This window comes from Eumetopias jubatus, unplaced genomic scaffold, assembly GCF_037043125.1.
Source record: "Eumetopias jubatus isolate StellerSeaLion01/CBP00866 unplaced genomic scaffold, mEumJub1_p1.0 scaffold_12, whole genome shotgun sequence".
In the NCBI taxonomy this organism is placed as follows: domain Eukaryota; kingdom Metazoa; phylum Chordata; class Mammalia; order Carnivora; family Otariidae; genus Eumetopias; species Eumetopias jubatus.
This window is the reverse complement of record NW_028274818.1, coordinates 104853696-104870989: the sequence shown is the minus strand read 5'-3', so window position 1 is coordinate 104870989 and position 17294 is coordinate 104853696. Positions and strand designations below refer to the sequence as shown.

The 17294-nt window shown below is 40.5% G+C and overlaps 1 non-coding gene across 1 annotated transcript; it reads right to left on the bottom strand.

The window, feature by feature from the left end:
• Nucleotides 1–12439: 12439 nt before the first annotated feature.
• On the bottom strand, nucleotides 12440–12543 carry LOC114197503 (U6 spliceosomal RNA). The gene has a single exon (XR_003606911.1). It is a non-coding gene; the product is annotated as a U6 spliceosomal RNA (small nuclear RNA).
• Between the last annotated feature and the right edge of the window lie 4751 nt (nucleotides 12544–17294).

Genomic DNA, 17294 nt, shown 5'->3' with positions numbered 1-17294 from the left:
GGCTTCTGCTACCTAGCAATATTGAGGTCCAGATGTAAAATCAGCTTTTTTTTTCCCACTTCCCAGACAAGCTTGGCTAAGCTTACAGCCACCTTGCAGCCAAACCCAGGGGAAGGCTTTCCCTAAGTCTCTGGCTTGTGGTCTGTAGGACCTGGGGCTGATGTGGCCTGAGTTTGGTCTTCTCTAGGAGGTCTATATTCCAAAATTAGTCAAGGAGTCTGGGGCCGCTACAGGCTGGGAGTTGCTCATCAGTGGTCTTTCTGTTTACCTAAATTAAATTTGTAGATTCTCTTTGATCATATCCTTAGTCAAATAGGACTTAAGGTTTTCAGCCAGTTGGAATCTCTTCAGAGAAGCTTTGGTAGGAGCTAGGCCTTGCTGGCTTTTTCTTTTAGGTTCCCCTATCTGCTTTGAGACCAAAATTTATGGATGATGCCTCGAAAAAGCCTCAAAAGAAAAAATATTTCCATGGAATTTTAGTAATACTTTTGTTACTTATTCAAATGTTAAATATTTTATTTTCTATGTTTTTCTATTTAGAAATTTTTTTATAATAGAAAATTTCAAACATATATAATGAATCCCCATGTATTATTTGGCTTTACCCATCATAAACTCATAGCCAGTCTTGGTTTTTTTCAACCCCCCCTCCCTGTCTTCCACCCCTACTGAAGTATTTTGAAACAACTCCCAAATGTTGTCTATAAATATTTAAGTGTGTACCTCTGAAAGGTAAGAACTCTTTGAAAAAGAAAACCCACAATACTATTATCATACCAATAAAAAGGAATAATTCCTTAATTTGTAATTAATGTTTTCTTAAAAACCATGTACTTTTTATTTTTTATTTTATTTTTTTAGGATTTTATTTATTTGACACAGACACAGCGAGAGAGGGAACATAAGCAGGGTGAGTGGAGAGGGAGAAGCAGGCTTCCTGCTGAGCAGAGAGCCTGATGCGGGGCTTGATCCCAGAACCCTGGGATCATGACCTGAGCCGAAGGCAGACGCTTAACAACTGAGCCACCCAGGTGCCCCAACTACATACGTTTTTAAAAGCGTCTTTGAGTTACAGTCCAAATAAGATCCGTAAGTTGCAATTGGTTGCTTTGTCTTCTAAGTCTTATAATCTCTAGTTCCTATTCTTTTTCTCTTGAAATTCATTCATTGAAACAACTGCATTATTCATCCTGTAGAATTTCTTGTCTTTGAATTTTGCTGTTTGCATACCCATGACATTATTTAATATAGTTCTCTGCCCTCTGTATTAACTAAAAACTTACAAGTTTAGAGGTGTAACAAGATTCACTTCTCATATTTTGGTAAGAACACATTAGAGATGGTGGCATGTCCAAGAATACTATATCCAGCTAGGCTGTCATTGAAAATACAAGGAGAGATAAAAAGCTTCCAGAACAAACAAAAACTAAAGGAATTGGCAAACACGAAACCAGCCCTACAAGAAATATTGCAAGGGGTCCTCTAAGTAAAGAGAGCGCCTAAAAGCAGCTGGCCTAAAAGACCAGAAAGGAACACAGACAATACACAGTAACAGTCACCTTACAGGCAATACAATGACACTAAATTCATATCTTTCAATAGTTACCCTGAATGTAAATGGGCTAAATGCCCCAATCAAAAGACACAAGCTATCAGATTGGATTAAAAAACAAGACCCATCAATATGCTGTCTGCAAGAGACTCATTTTAGACCCAAAGACACCCCTGCATTGAAAGTGAGAGGGTGGAAAACCATTTACCATGCTAATGGACACCAAAAGAAAGCTGGGGTGGCAATCCTTATATCAGACAAATTAGATTTTAAACCAAAGACATTTATAAGAGATGAGGAAGGACACTATATCCTACTTAAAGGGTCTATCCAACAAGAAGATCTAACAATTGTAAATATCTATGCCCCGAACATGGGAGCAGCCAATTATATAAGGCAATTAATAACAAAAGCAAAGAAACACATTGACAACAATACAATAATAGTGGAGGACTTTAACACCCCCCTGACTGAAATGGACAGATCATCTAAGCAAAAGATCAACAAGGGAATAAAGACTTTAAATGACACACTGGACCAAATGGACTTCACAGACATATTCAGAACATTCCATCCCAAAGCAACGGAATACACATTCTTCTCTAGTGCCCATGGAACATTCTCCAGAATTGATCACATCCTAGGTCACAAATCAGGTCTCAACCGGTACCAAAAGATTGGGATCACTCCCTGCATATTTTCAGACCACAATGCTTTGAAACTAGAACTCAATCACAAGAGGAAAGTCGGAAAGAACTCAAATACGTGGAGGCTAAAGAGCACCGTACTAAAGAATGAATGGATCAACCAGGAAATTAAAGAAGAATTAAAAAAATTCATGGAAACCAATGAAAATGAAAACACAACTGTTCAAAATCTTTGGGATACAGCAAAGGCAGTCCTGAGAGGAAAGTATATAGCAATACAAGCCTTTCTCAAGAAACAAGAAAGGTCTCAAATACACACCCTAACCCTACACCTAAAGGAGCTAGAGAAAAAACAGCAAATAAAGCCTAAACCCAGCAGGAGAAGAGAAATAATAAAGATCAGAGCAGAAATCAATGAACTAGAAACCAAAAGAACAGTAGAACAGATCAACGAAACTAGGAGCTGGTTCTTTGAAAGAATTAACGAGATTGATAAACCCCTGGCCAGACTGATCAAAAAGAAAAGAGAAATGACCCAAATCAACAAAATCATGAATGAAAGAGGAGAGATCACAACCAACACCAAAGAAATACAAACAATTATAAGAACATATTATGAGCAACTCTATGCCAGCAAATTAGATAACCTGGAAGAAATGGATGCATTCCTAGAGATGTATCAACTACCAAAATTGAACAAGGAAGAAATAGAAAACCTGAACAGACCTATAACCACTAAGGAGATTGAAGCAGTCATCAAAAATCTCCCAACAAAAAAAAGCCCAGGGCCAGATGGCTTCCCAGGGGAATTCTACCAAACATTTAAAGAAGAGTCAATACCTATTCTGAAACTGTTCCAAAAAATAGAAATGGAAGGAAAACTTCCAAACTCCTTTTATGAGGCCACCATTACCTTGATCCCAAAACCAGACAAAGACCCCATCAAAAAGGAGAATTACAGACCAATATCCTTGATGAACATGGGTGCAAAAATTCTCACCTAAATACTAGCCAATAGGATCCAACAGTGCATTAAAAGGATTATTCACTATGACCAAGTGGGATTTATCCCTGGGCTGCAAGGTTGGTTCAACATCCGCAAATCAATCAATGTGATACAATATATTAAAAGAAAGAACAAGAATCATATGATCCTCTCAATAGATGCAGAAAAAGCATTTGACAAAGTACAGCATCCTTTCTTGATCAAAACTCTTCAGAGTATAGGGATAGAGGGTACATACCTCAATATCATAAAAGCCATCTATGAAAAATCTACAGCGAATATCATTCTCAATGGGGAAAAGCTGAGAGCTCTCCCCCTAAGGTCAGGAACGTGGCAGGGATGTCCACTCTCACCACTGCTATTCAACATAGTATTAGAAGTCCTAGCCACAGCAATCAGACAACAAAAAGAAATCAAAGGCATCCAAATCGGCAAAGAGGAAGTCAAACTCTCACTCTTTGCAGATGATATGGTACTGTATGTGGAAAACCCAAAAGACTCCACCCCAAAACTGTTAGAACTCATATGGGAATTCAGTAAAGTGGCAGGATATAAAATCAATGCACAGAAATCAGTGGCATTCCTACACACCAAGAACAAGACAGAAGAGAGAGAAATTAAGGAGTCGATCCCATTTACAATTGCACCCAAAACCATAAGATACCTAGGAATAAATCTAACCAAAGAGGCAAAGGATCTGTACTCAGAAAACTATAAAATACTCATGAAAGAAATTGAGGAAGACACAAAGAAATGGAAAAACATTCCATGCTCATGGATTGGAAGAACAAATATTGTGAAGATGTCAATGCTACCTAGAGCAATCTACACATTCAATGCAATCCCCATCAAAATACCATCCACTTTTTTCAAAGAAATGGAACAGAAAAAAGGGGCGCCTGGGTGGCTCAGATTGTTGAGCAACTGCCTTTGGCTCGGGTCATGATCCCGGAGTCCTGGGGTCGAGTCCCGCATCGGGCTTCCTGCTCAGCAGGGAGTTTGCTTCTCCCACTGACCCTCTTCCCTCTCATGCTCTCTCTCATTCTCTCTCTCTCAAATAAATAAAATCTTAAAAAAAAAAAAGGAACAGATAATCCTAAAATTTGTATGGAACCAGAAAAGACCCCGAATAGCCAGAGGAATGTTGAAAAAGAAAAGCAAAGCTGGCGGCATCACAATTCCGGACTTCCAGCTCTATTACAAAGCAGTCATCATCAAGACAGTATGGTACTGGCACAAAAACAGACACATAGATCAATGGAACAGAATAGAGACCCCAGAAATGGACCCTCAACTCTATGGTCAACTTATCTTTGACAAAGCAGGAAAGAATGTCCAATGGAAAAAAGACAGTCTCTTCAACAAATGGTGTTGGGAAAATTGGACAGCCACCTGCAGAAGAATGAAACTGGACCATTTCCTCACACCACACACAAAAATAGACTCCAAATGGTTGAAAGACCTAAACGTGAGACCGGAGTCCATCGAAATCCTAAAGGAGAACACAGGCAGCAACCTCTTCGACCTCAGCCGCAGCAACTTCTTCCTAGAAACATCGCCAAAGGCAAGGGAAGCCAGGGCAAAAATGAACTATTGGGATTTCATCAAGATAAAAAGCTTTTGCACAGCAGAAGAAACAGTCCACAAAACCCAAAGACAACCGACAGGATGGGAGAAAATATTTGCAAATGACATATCAGATAAAGGGCTAGTATCCAAAATGTATAAAGAACTTCTCAAACTCAACACCCAAAGAACAAATAATCCAATCAAGAAATGGGCAGAAGACATGAACAGACATTTTTCCAAAGAAGACATCCAAATGGCCAACAGACACGTGAAAAAGTGCTCCACATCGCTCGGCATCAGGGAAATCCAAATCAAAACCTCAATGAGATACCACCTCACACCAGTCAGAATGGCTAAAATTAACAAGTCAGGAAATGACAGATGTTGGCGGGGATGTGGAGAAAGGGGAACCCTCCCACACTGTTGGTGGGAATGCAAGCTGGTGCAACCAGTCTGGAAAACAGTATGGAGGTTCCTCAAACAGTTGAAAATAGAGCTACCATCCGATCCAGCAATTGCACTACTGGGTATTTACCACAAAGATACCGATGTAGGGATCCGAAGGGGTACGTGCACCCCAATGTTTATAGCAGCAATGTCCACAATAGCCAAACTGTGGAAAGAGCCAAGATGTCCATCGACAGATGAATGGATAAAGAAGAGGTGGTATATATACACAATGGAATGTTATGCAGCCATCAAAAGGAATGAGATCTTGCCATTTGCAACAACGTGGATGGAAGTGGAGGGTGTTATGCTGAGTGAAATAAGTCAATCAGAGAAAGACATGTATCATATGACCTCACTGAGATGAGGAATTCTTAATCTCAGGAAACAAAGCGAGGGTTGTTGGAGTGGTGGGGGGTGGGAGGGATGGGGTAGCTGGGTGATAGACATTGGGGAGGGTATGTGCTATGGTGAGCGCTGTGAATTGTGCAGGACTTGAATCACAGATCTGTACCTCTGAAACAAGTAATGCAATATATGTTAAGAAAAAAAAAGGAGGGGAAGAATGAAGGGGGGTAAATTGGAGGGGGAGACGAACCATGAGAGATGATGGACTCTGAAAAACAAACTGGGGGTTCTAGAGGGGAGGGGTGGGGGGATGGGTTAGCTTGGTGATGGGTGTTAAAGAGGGCACGTTCTGCGTGGAACACTGGGTGTTATGCACGAACAATGAATCATAGAACACTACATCAAAAAGTAATGATGTAATGTATGGTGATTAACATAACAATAAAAAATTTAAAGAGATGGTGGCATGTCTGATTGTTTATATATGATGTTAAGAGCCTAGATCTATTTATTTCATTAATTCTATAAATGATTCTTCGTTTATTAACTGGGATTCTTGTATCAGAAATTTCCCCTCATTAACTAATAATTACCTTTAGATACAGTTCATACAGAAAAGAAAATGCTTGGTTCTCTCCTTTGCCTGTTTTCACAATAACGATCTGGTTGCTTTGCTTCCTGTAACTGATCAATTTTTTCAATCAAAGTGCATTCATGGATTTAAACCAGTCTGCTGCAGTTCTTCTTATTGATGCTCAGATCATTTCACCTTTGGTCAGTAGGAGCCTTTTCAACTTGGCACCTGATTCCTTTTACATAACCCTAAATCATCTTTGATAGCTTCTTTGCTTTCTGGTATGACAAGATGTTGCAAGCACATCTCATACATTTCCTGCTCCTTTTGACAGTGAGGGGAAGTCCTATTAATTATGCCAGGACAGTATTGTAAACTGGGACTCCAGGACAAACGGGGATATTTGGTCACTTTGCTTATAGCCCTCATCATGTGTGATTGGGTGTCTGCAATTTCTTCGCCCAACAGTGCACTTTCAGGGCTGGCTGCATGTGATAATGAAGAGTGCCAAGGGGGTATGACCTTTGTAAGAGAAACCCGTCCTTATCCTTTGGGTGGTGATAAAACCAGATAACTTTCTGCCCAAGGTCTGTCCTGGGGAGTTATTACTTTAACATTTGCTTTTTCAAAATGTATGGCATGAATGTTACCTGCAGCCTGATTAACTGTACTTCAATACTCACGAGGTTTTTCCAGCCTTTATTTCGAAGGGTTCCTGCTGCCTGGACTAAGGCACTGATGGAAGGAATGGGAAATAAGTGTTGGGGAAAAACCCCAGCAGGTAAAACAGTGTGGGACTTGCGCATGAATAGACCAATGGGATAACAGAAAAGGTTGAGAATAGCCCCAGCTCTGTACAGAAATCTAGTGCGTATTAAAGATGGAATCTCAGATCACTGGGCAGAGATTTATTTATTAATTATTTTATTTTTAAAAAAGATTATTTATTTATGTTAGTCACCGTACAGTACATCATTAGTTTTTGATGAGTTCCATGATTCATTGTTTGTGTATAACACCCAGTGCTCCATTCAATATGTGCCCTCCTTAATCCCCATCACTGGGCTCACCCATCCCCCCACACCCCTTCCCTCAGTTTGTTTCCTGGAGTCCATAGTCTCTCATGGTTCATCTCCCCCTCTGATTACTCCCCCTTTCATTTTTCCCTTCCTTCTAATATCCTCCATGCTATTCCTTATGTTCTGCAAATAAGTGAAACCATATGATAAGTGACTTTCTCTACTTGACTTATTTCATTTAGCATAATCTCCTCCAGTTCCGTTCTTGTTGATGCAAAAGTTGGGTGTTCATCCTTTCTGATGGCTGAGTAATATTCCATTGTATATATGGACCACATCTTCTTTATCCATTCGTCTGTTGAAGGGCATCTCGGCTCCTTCCACAGTTTGGCCATCATGGACATTGCTGCTATGAACATTGGGGTGCGTGTGGCCCTTCTTTTCACTACATCTGTATCTGTGGGGTAAATACCCAATAGTGCAATTGCTGGGTCATAGGGTAACTCTATTTTTAACTTTTTGAGGAACATCCACACTGTTTTCCAAAGTGTCTATACCAACTTGCATTCCCATCAACAGTGTGAGAGGGTTCCCCTTTCTCCACAACCTCTCCAACATTTGTTGTTTCTTGCCTTGTCAATTTTTGCTATTCTAACTGGTATAAGGTGATATCTCAGTGTGGTTTTGATTTGAATTTCCCTGATGGCTAATGATTTTATCTATTTGAGAGAGAGACAGAAGGAGCAGGGGGAGGGGCAGAGGGAGAGGGAGAAGCAGTCTCCCTGCTGAGCAGGGAGCCCCAAAGCTGGTGCTCCATCCCAGGACCCCGAGATTATGACCCGAGCCGATGACAGATGCTGAATGGACTGAGCCTCCCTTTTTTAAAAAGTTGCATTGGGATAATTGGACAGTGATTTGGAGAAAGATAAAAATGACCCATTTCTCACATCACATTCAAGAATAAACTCCAAATGAGTCAGGAATCCAAATGTGAAAAATGAAAGAATGCAAGTACCAGAAAACACCGTGGATGTGAATTCCTCTAAAACACGGGTTCAGGGAAAGATTTTAAATCTAGGACTGAGAATCCAGAGGCATAAAAAAAAGATTGATGCATTCCTACATAAAAATTTTAAGAACTTCTGAATGGCAAAAACAATAAGCAAAGACAAATGACAGGTTGGGAGAAAGAAATTGCCACATAACACAAAATTCTAGTATTTCTAATATGTGGAGAACTTTTTTAAAAAAGCAAAAAAAAAAAACAAACACAAACAACAAATGAAACAATCCCATTGAAAAACTGACAAACTTGACTTCATAAAAAAGATATGAAAATGGCTATTAAGCATATTGAAAGATACTGACCTTCACTTCAATTCCAATTAAAACTATACTGAGAGATTTTTTTCCCATCTGATTGGCCAAAATTCCCAAGCTTGACAGTATGTGCTGTCGATGAGTTTGTGGGGAAACTGGAATTCTTATGTGTTGCTAATGGCATGCAAAACAGTGCAACCTCATGCGGAGGAGAATTTAGCAGTATCTTACAAAATTATGGATGGTTTTAAAGAGACATCTCTGATAATATGAAAATACATATGCAGAACATTACTCATTACAGCCTTCTTACTAACCGCAAAAATATTGGAAGCTGCATAAATATCCAGGATAGGCGATTGAAAAAACTCTGGCACATCCACACAATGTAGTGTTGTGCAGCTTTAAAAAACATTCTTGTTTCAGTTTTCACAATTGGAATATGGATCTAGATTAAATTATTGTATTGATGTTAAAAGTACTAGCATTGATAACTATATTGTGATGTAAGAGAATATCTCTGTTCTTAGGAAATACACACTGAAATATTTAAGGATAAAGGACTGTCGTGTGTGTACATACACAAATATACATACACACACACACACACACACACATATATATATACACACAGAGGGGAGGTGGAAGCAGGGCAGAGGAGGAGGGAAGAAAAGAAGGTAAAAACGTTAATGATAAATGAACCTGGGTAAAGGATATATGGGTATTTTGCACTATTGATTTTGCAACTTTTCCTGTAAGCTTTAAATTATTTTATTATAAGAATTTAAAATAAAAAAACAACCCGACGGGATTTACTAGTTATGAATGTGGGAAGAAAAGGATAGCAAGTCCTTGTCCAGTGATAATGGCCCTGAGGTGGGAGCAGGAGGGTGACACAGCGTACAGCTAATGAGATGCGCTGAATTGATCATACCTCATCTTGCACAAGAGCTGCAGATTCATTCCTGTGCTTTTTTCACTATGTGTGTGGTTGACCAAGGCTCCTTCCTGCAGTGACTGAAGGAAGACCTTTCGTGTGGCAGCTTCCTTTATGGAAATCCTGTTTTCAGTGTCTTCATCCCTGGCCTTGGTTTTGTGTAGGTGTATACCTTCTGCTCCAAATGAGGGATCATTTTCCCCAAATCTGCTGGTTTTAGCCCATTGCTTCAGGGAGCATCTTTGGTAATTAATGCATGTTCTGGTTAATACAAATGTACAGGTATCCCGGTGGGCATTTAGTCTCACAGTGTTTTGGAATTGTTTCACAATTTGTATCTTACTTGGTGCTTATGACAGACCTCTATAGCAGGGCAAAATTGATGGTCAAATAAATGAAATCTGGAGGGTTAACTGGGTTAACTGGTTTGAGCAGCAATGAATTAAAAGGGAAAAATGAGTCTAATTTTAGAATTGTTGAATATGAAATAACAGAAGGGCTGTTAGATGTTGGGGACTGGTCTTCAGAAAGCCCAGTTTTTTTGTTTTGTTTTTTAGATTTAGCTGATATGCTGGGAATTAGGTACCCAAAAGGCATTCGCTTGACACCTCTAGTGTGTGATAGAGTTTATGTACCACCCAGTGACTATAGGTATACATTTGAAAGCTCCCCTAACCCCAGGCCCTAGCAAACCTCAGGGGACCTCAGCTCCAGCCCACATCCAGTGTCTTCATGTACTATTAAATCAGCAGGAGCTGCTACCCCTAGAGACCCACAACATTCCAGTGTCCTTACTGTTCCCTAGCTTCTCTGCCCTCCCCGACTCCAAAAATGACCCAAATGCCTCTCTGGTAAATCCTACCTGGTGCTTATCATACCTCTACATTGAAGTACTTTATACTTCAGGAGGCTCAGGGGAGCAGTAGGAGAGGTAACTAGATCGTGTGGGGTTGAACTCTAGAAGATCATTTGCTCATAGAATAATGGCATCTGACTCAAAAGATCCAGTGTATCAGATCTAGAAGCAAGTGATCCAGCTCCACTGTCTTAGGGCCTTTCCCTTGCTTTCCATCATCCTGCAGAGAAAATTGCTGCCTCTGGGTGGTAGTCAACATTCAGTAAAACCCTCTCTGTCAGCTTGCTGAGCCATGAGCTGTATTCACACCTTAGCTGGTAGTGGAGTTGGCAAGTCCCTGACATACTTAATACTTAAGGTGAAAACTATCCTTAGGATATTCCAGATTGAGATTTTGTCCTTCATGCTATTAAATTACTTAAACAAGGAGGTCATTAAACAGGTAGTGCTAATGCCTTGGCAGCCTACATAAACAACCCCAAACCTAAGTCTGTCAATGCCTCAAAGTTAAGGAATTGAACATAAGGGCAAACAATCACAAATATCCATAGGCTTTCCCCTATAAGGCAACCTTAAGCTATAGCCAATAAAATAGTTTTTTGCTTTGCTTCCTATGTTTGTAAGTGTCTGGCCGCTACCTCCTGTGGGTGGAGGGCTGCTAGCCACTTCTGGTTTGGTACTGTCTGATGGGAATTGATTTTAGCTCAAACTCTTAACATTTTTAATATGCCTCAGTTTGTCTTTTAATAATGCTTTTCAACAGATTCTCACAGTATTACTTAACACAGTATCACTTAACATCAAAATCACCTGGGGAACTTGTGTAAAATGTATTTGTGGATGTCCACAGGGAATCTTCATTTTACGCAGCCCCTCAGGTGATAATCACATAAATTTCAGGAATGATAGCTCCATTGTTGGAAACATGCGGCTTCACCAGAACACCCATTCAAACATTAGAACAGATCCTGAAGTTTACCCCCACCAGCCCAAAGCAGATACGGCCCTAAGAAGAACAGCAAGGCATGACTTTCCACAGCAAAATGTTATTTTACTCCTTTCAGGTTGTAGCCATAACACGTGAATCTCTTCAACAATACAGGATACTTACATCCTGATCTCTCCCAAGAAAAAAAAATATATATTTTTTTGTCAGAAATCCATTCACTCTGTCTCAGGGCTCACTGTAATGCCCAGCTTGGTAAATGTGCTTAAGAAAGATTTCTTCAGTGAATCCGTGGTGGCTGTCCCTCCCCAATTTTCTTGGTTGCCATTGCTTTACTGCACTTTTAGGTCCCCATAACGGGTGAGAAGGATGAAGCACTTTCTTTTGGGCATCCCAAGGATGCAGCTCAATGGAAAAATGCTTGAATTCTGATTAGATGAGGTTGTGCTTATCCCTGACTAGGTGCTGGGCTGGACGTGGACAGCACAGCAAAATAGGGGTGACGCAGCTGGGAGAGTCTGAGTGTCACAGAGGGTTTGTTAGGAACTCTTCAATAGAGTCATGTCTGTAAGTTCTGAGATCTGTATCTGTGAAAGATCTTTAACAGCATCCTTTTATGTAAACTGGTCGATCTTTGTTCTACATAACTATAGAGGAGGACTTGGAGGGTATCAAGGGCATTGATGGGGAGACCACTGAAATGATATAGGAGAGTTTGGGAAAGAGCACAACTTTTGCAGCTGGGAATCAGTCCCAATCCAGAAGTCTAGTTCAACAGTAGACTGGATTCGAGATAGTTCAGATCTCTATTCCAGAAAAAAACCCTTTCCTTTTGCCTTCTTTTGAATGAGGTGTTGTTTCCTCTTATTTTACCTTGGATTCTTAGTAAAATATCTTAAGATGTCATTCTTTTGTGCCTGACTAAAGTAAAGGGATGTCTTGATTTGTTGAAGGAAAAAGAAGGTAAGGGGGAGGAAGATAAGGGAGGGGAAGAGTGAGTGCAAGGTCGTTTGTAGATTTGGTGTCACTTTGTTGGGAGAAGCCATCACAAAGGGCATGTAAGCTTTATTACACAAAGATAGCAAAAATAATTCTCCTTATCATTCTCACCCCACTGGATCTTTTCTCAGTATTTAATTTAATTTTAATTCCGGTGAGTTAGCATACAGTGTTATATTGGTTTCAGTTGTATAATGTAGTGATTCAGTGATTCCATACAAAAATATAGAACGCTTCACGAATGTGCATGTCATCCTTGCACAGGGGCCATGCTAATTTCTGTATTGCTCCAGTTTTAGTATAAGTGCTGTCAAAGTGAGCACTCTTCTCAGTTTTAGTATCTATTTCCTTTCCACGCTTTTATCCAAACTGTTCCATTGTCCCACCCAACTTAATGTTTACATGGAGTTGACTCTAAGTGCCAACTAAGGGGAGATCCATTCCTAGACCACCGCTTGTATAGATCATATCATGGTCAGAATAACTCCATTCATACAGAACATACTGACACCTTATTTCAACATTGGATCTTTACTCAATATGTATTATGTTCTTGTGTTTCATTTTCCTTTCCTAATTTACTAAGTGTAGCAGCAAAAAAGAAAAAAAGAATTAGATTAACCCCAACTAGAGACAGATAGCAAAGACGTGCAACTTTTCACTGAAGATGTTTAACAGAGATTTCAATTTTTTTAAAAGATTTTATTTATTTATTTGACAGAGAGACATTGCCAGAGAGCACAAGCGGAGGGAATGGCAGAGGAGAGGGAGAAGCAGGCTCTGCACTGAGCAGTGAGCCTGACGTGGGGCTCAAACCCAGATCCCTGGGATCATGACCTAGCCAAAGGCAGATGCTGAACCATCTGAGCCACCCAGGTGCCCCTCGATTTTTTTTTTTAATCTCTTAGTTTGGATGTGGAGAAATTGGAAAACTTGTACACTTTTGGTGAGAATGTAAAATGCAAAAAGCAAAAAGTGCTTTGCAAGACAGTTTGGTGGCTCCTCAAAAAATGAAAATTAGAGTTACCACTATGACATAGCAATTCCACTTCTGGATATAGACCCCAAAGAATTGAAAGCAGGGACTCAAAGAGATATTTGTACACCCATGTTCATAGCACTGTTATTCACAATAGTCAAAAGGTGGAGGCAACCCACGTGTCCATCAATGGATGAGTTGATAAAATGTGGTTTATTCATACAATGGGTTATTCAGTCTTAAAAAGGGAGGGAATTCTAAAAAAAAAAGGGAGGGAATTCTGACATGCTACAGCACAGATGAAACCTGAAGACATTGTGCTAAGTGAAATAAAAGGACAAGTGCTATATGATTCCACTCACATGAGGTACCTAGAGTAGTCAGATTCATAGAGACAGAAAATAGAAGGGTAGAGGCGGAGCAAGATGGTGGAGGAGTAGGAGACCTAGATTTCGTCTGGTCTCAGGAATTCAGCTGAATAGGGATCAAACCATTCTGAACACCTACGAACTCAACAGGAGATCGAAGAAGAGAGTAGCAACAACTCTGAACAGAAAAGCGACCACTTTCTGGAAGGTAGGACGTGCGGAGAAGTGAATCCCAGGCGATATTTGGGAGGATAGACGGCGGGGGAGGGGCCTCCGTCGGCCGCTTCTGGCAAGTGCTACAGCCACGGAGCACAAAATCGGAACTTTTAGAAGTCGGCTCCGCTGAGGGACGTCACTCCAGTGGCTAAGCGGGGGGTGGAACCCTCGCGGGACAGTGTGGTCTCAGGACCCTCGGGGTCACAGAAAGACCGGGGATGCCTGAGTGTGCCAGAGCTCCCAGGTATCGGAACGGGGAAGCCGGCTGCAGAGACGGAGCCGAGGCGCGGGCTCTCAGCTCGGGGTTGCCATAAACTGTGATCCGCGGCCCAGTCGGGCCACTGCTCCTCCAGCAGGGACCCAACAAGCGGCAGAGCCCGGGAGACTCCCCTTCCTTCCCGGAGAGGAGCGGCGCGGGAATAAACCGCAGGGATCTGCTGGGTTTGGAGACTCCACACGGGGTCGGGTGCCAGAGATACAAACGCTCTGTCACAGGCCGGGTGAGCGCGGAGTGCGGCCGGAGACCGGGGACACAGGAGTGACTGCTTTTCTCTAGGGGCGCACTGAGGAGCGGGGCCCCAAGTTCTCAGCTCCTCCGGGTGGAGATTGGGAGGCCACCATTTTTGCCCTGGTCCTCCAAGGCTGTACTGAGAGCTTGCAGGGAACAAAAGCTCCTGAGATCAAACCCGAGCAGCTTGCTTAGCCCAGACCGACAAGGGCGGGGCAATTCAGCCTCCGGCAAAGACATTTGGAAACCACAGCAACAGGCCCCTCCCCCAGAAGATCAGCACGAACAGCCAGCAAGCCAAGACCAAGTTTACCGATCAAGGAGAACGGGAGAACTCCAGCGCTAGGGGAATACTGCACATAGAATTCATGGCTTTTTTTTACCATGATTCATTAGTTCATCAAAGTTAATTTTTGTTAACTGTTTTTTTTTTATTTTTCTTTTTCCCTTTTTCGACCAACATCTTATCAATCTCTTTTTTTAAAAAAAATTTTTTTTATTTTTCATTTTTAGAGTCATATTTTATCCCTTCATAGTAGTTACCCTTATTTTTGGCATATAAATATAAGTTGTTCTCTCTTTAAAATTTTGAGATACAGTTTCTTCTAACGGATCAAAATATACCCTAAATCACTAGTGTATGGCTCTGTTCTAGTCTCATGCCTGATCACATTCTCTCCCTTTTTTCTTTTTTTTTTTCTTAAATCTTCTTCTTTCTTTTTTCAAACAACTTCTTATCAAGTCCTTTTATAAAATCTTTTATAATTTTCATCTTTACAGTCATCTTCCATCCCTTCATTGTATCAACCCTTGTTTTGTACATATATGTCTTTCTTCCTTTAAAATTTTAGGAGGCACTTTTTTCTAACAGACCAAAATACGCCCAAAATCTCGTGTGTGGCACTGATCTATGCACTAGCCTGATCATATGTGATCATATTCTGCTTTTTTTGTATTGTTCTGTTTTTGTTTTTTTCTTTTTTTTTCTTTTTTTTTTTTCTCTTTCTTTTTTCTTTCTTTCCCTTTCTTTTCCCCTGGTTTCAGGTCTTTTCTGATTTGTATACAGTATATTTCCTGGGGACGTTGTAAACCTGTTAGCCTTTTGTTCTCTCATTCATCTATTCTCCTCTGGACAAAATGACAAGACGAAAAAATCACCTCAGCAAAAAGAACAAGAGGTAGTACCGTCAGCCAGGGACCTACTCAATACGGACATTAGTACGATGTCAGACCTAGAGTTCAGAATCATGACTTTAAAGATACTAGCTGGGCTTGAAAAAAGCGTGGAAGTTATTAGAGAAACCCTTTCTGGAGAAATAAAAGAACTAAAATCTAACCAAGTCGAAATCAAAAAGGCTATTGATGAGGTGCAATCAAAAATGGGGGCACTAACTGCTAGGATAAATGAGGCAGAAGAGAGAATCAGTGATATAGAAGACCAAATGATGGAAAATAAAGAGGCTGAGAAAAAGAGAGAGAAACAACTACAGGATCACGAGGGCAGAATTCGAGAGATAAGTGATATAAGATGAAACAACATTAGAATAATTGGGATCCCAGAAGAAGAAGAAAGAGAGAGAGGGGCAGAAGGTATATTGGAGCAAATAATAGCAGAGAACTTCCCTAATGTGGGGAAGGAAACAGGCATCAAAATCCAGAAGGCACAGAGAACCCCTCTCAAAATCAATAATAATAGGTCAACACCCCGACATCTAATAGTAAAACTTACGAGTCTCAGAGACAAAGAGAAAATCCTGAAAGCAGCTCAGGAGAAGAGATATGTAACCTACAATGGTAAAAATATTAGATTGGCAACAGACCTATCCACAGAGACCTGGCAGGCCAGAAAGGACTGGCAAGATATCTTCAGAGCACTAAACGAGAAAAATATGCAGCCAAGAATACTATATCCAGCTAGGCTATCATTGAAAATAGAAGGAGAGATAAAAATCTTCCAGAACAAACAAAAACTAAAGGAATTTGCAAACACGAAACCAGCCCTCCAAGAAATATTGAAAGGGGTCCTCTAAGCAAAGAGAGAGCCTAAAAGCAGCAAAGATCAAAAGGAACACAGACAACATACAGTAACAGTCACCTTACAGGCAATACAACGGCACTAAATTCATACCTTTCAATAGTTACCCTGAATGTAAATGGGCTAAATGCCCCAATCAAAAGACACAAGCTATCAGATTGGATTAAAAAACAAGACCCATCAATATGCTGTCTGCAAGAGACTCATTTTCGACCCAAAGACACCCCCAGATTGAAAGTGAGGGGGTGGAAAACCATTTACCATGCTAATGGACACCAAAAGAAAGCTGGGGTGGCAATCCTTATATCAGACAAACTAGATTTTAAAACAAAGACTGTAATAAGAGATGAGGAAGGACACTATATCCTACTTAAAGGGTCTATCCAACAAGAAGATCTAACAATTGTAAATATCTATGCCCCGAACATGGGAGCAGTCAATTATATAAGGCAATTAATAACAAAAGCAAAGAAACACATTGACAACAATACAATAATAGTGGAGGACTTTAACACCCCCCTGAATGAAATGGACAGATCATCTAAGCAAAAGATCAACAAGGAAATAAAGACTTTAAATGACACACTGGACCAAATGGACTTCACAGACATATTCAGAACATTCCATCCCAAAGCAACGGAATACACATTCTTCTCTAGTGCCCATGGAACATTCTCCAGAATTGATCACATCCTAGGTCACAAATCAGGTCTCAACCGGTACCAAAAGATTGGGATCACTCCCTGCATATTTTCAGACCACAATGCTTTGAAACTAGAACTCAATCACAAGAGGAAAGTCGGAAAGAACTCAAATACATGGAGGCTAAAGAGCATCCTACTAAAGAATGAATGGATCAACCAGGAAATTAAAGAAGAATTAAAAAAATTCATGGAAACCAATGAAAATGAAAACACAACTGTTCAAAATCTTTGGGATACAGCAAAGGCAGTCCTGAGAGGAAAGTA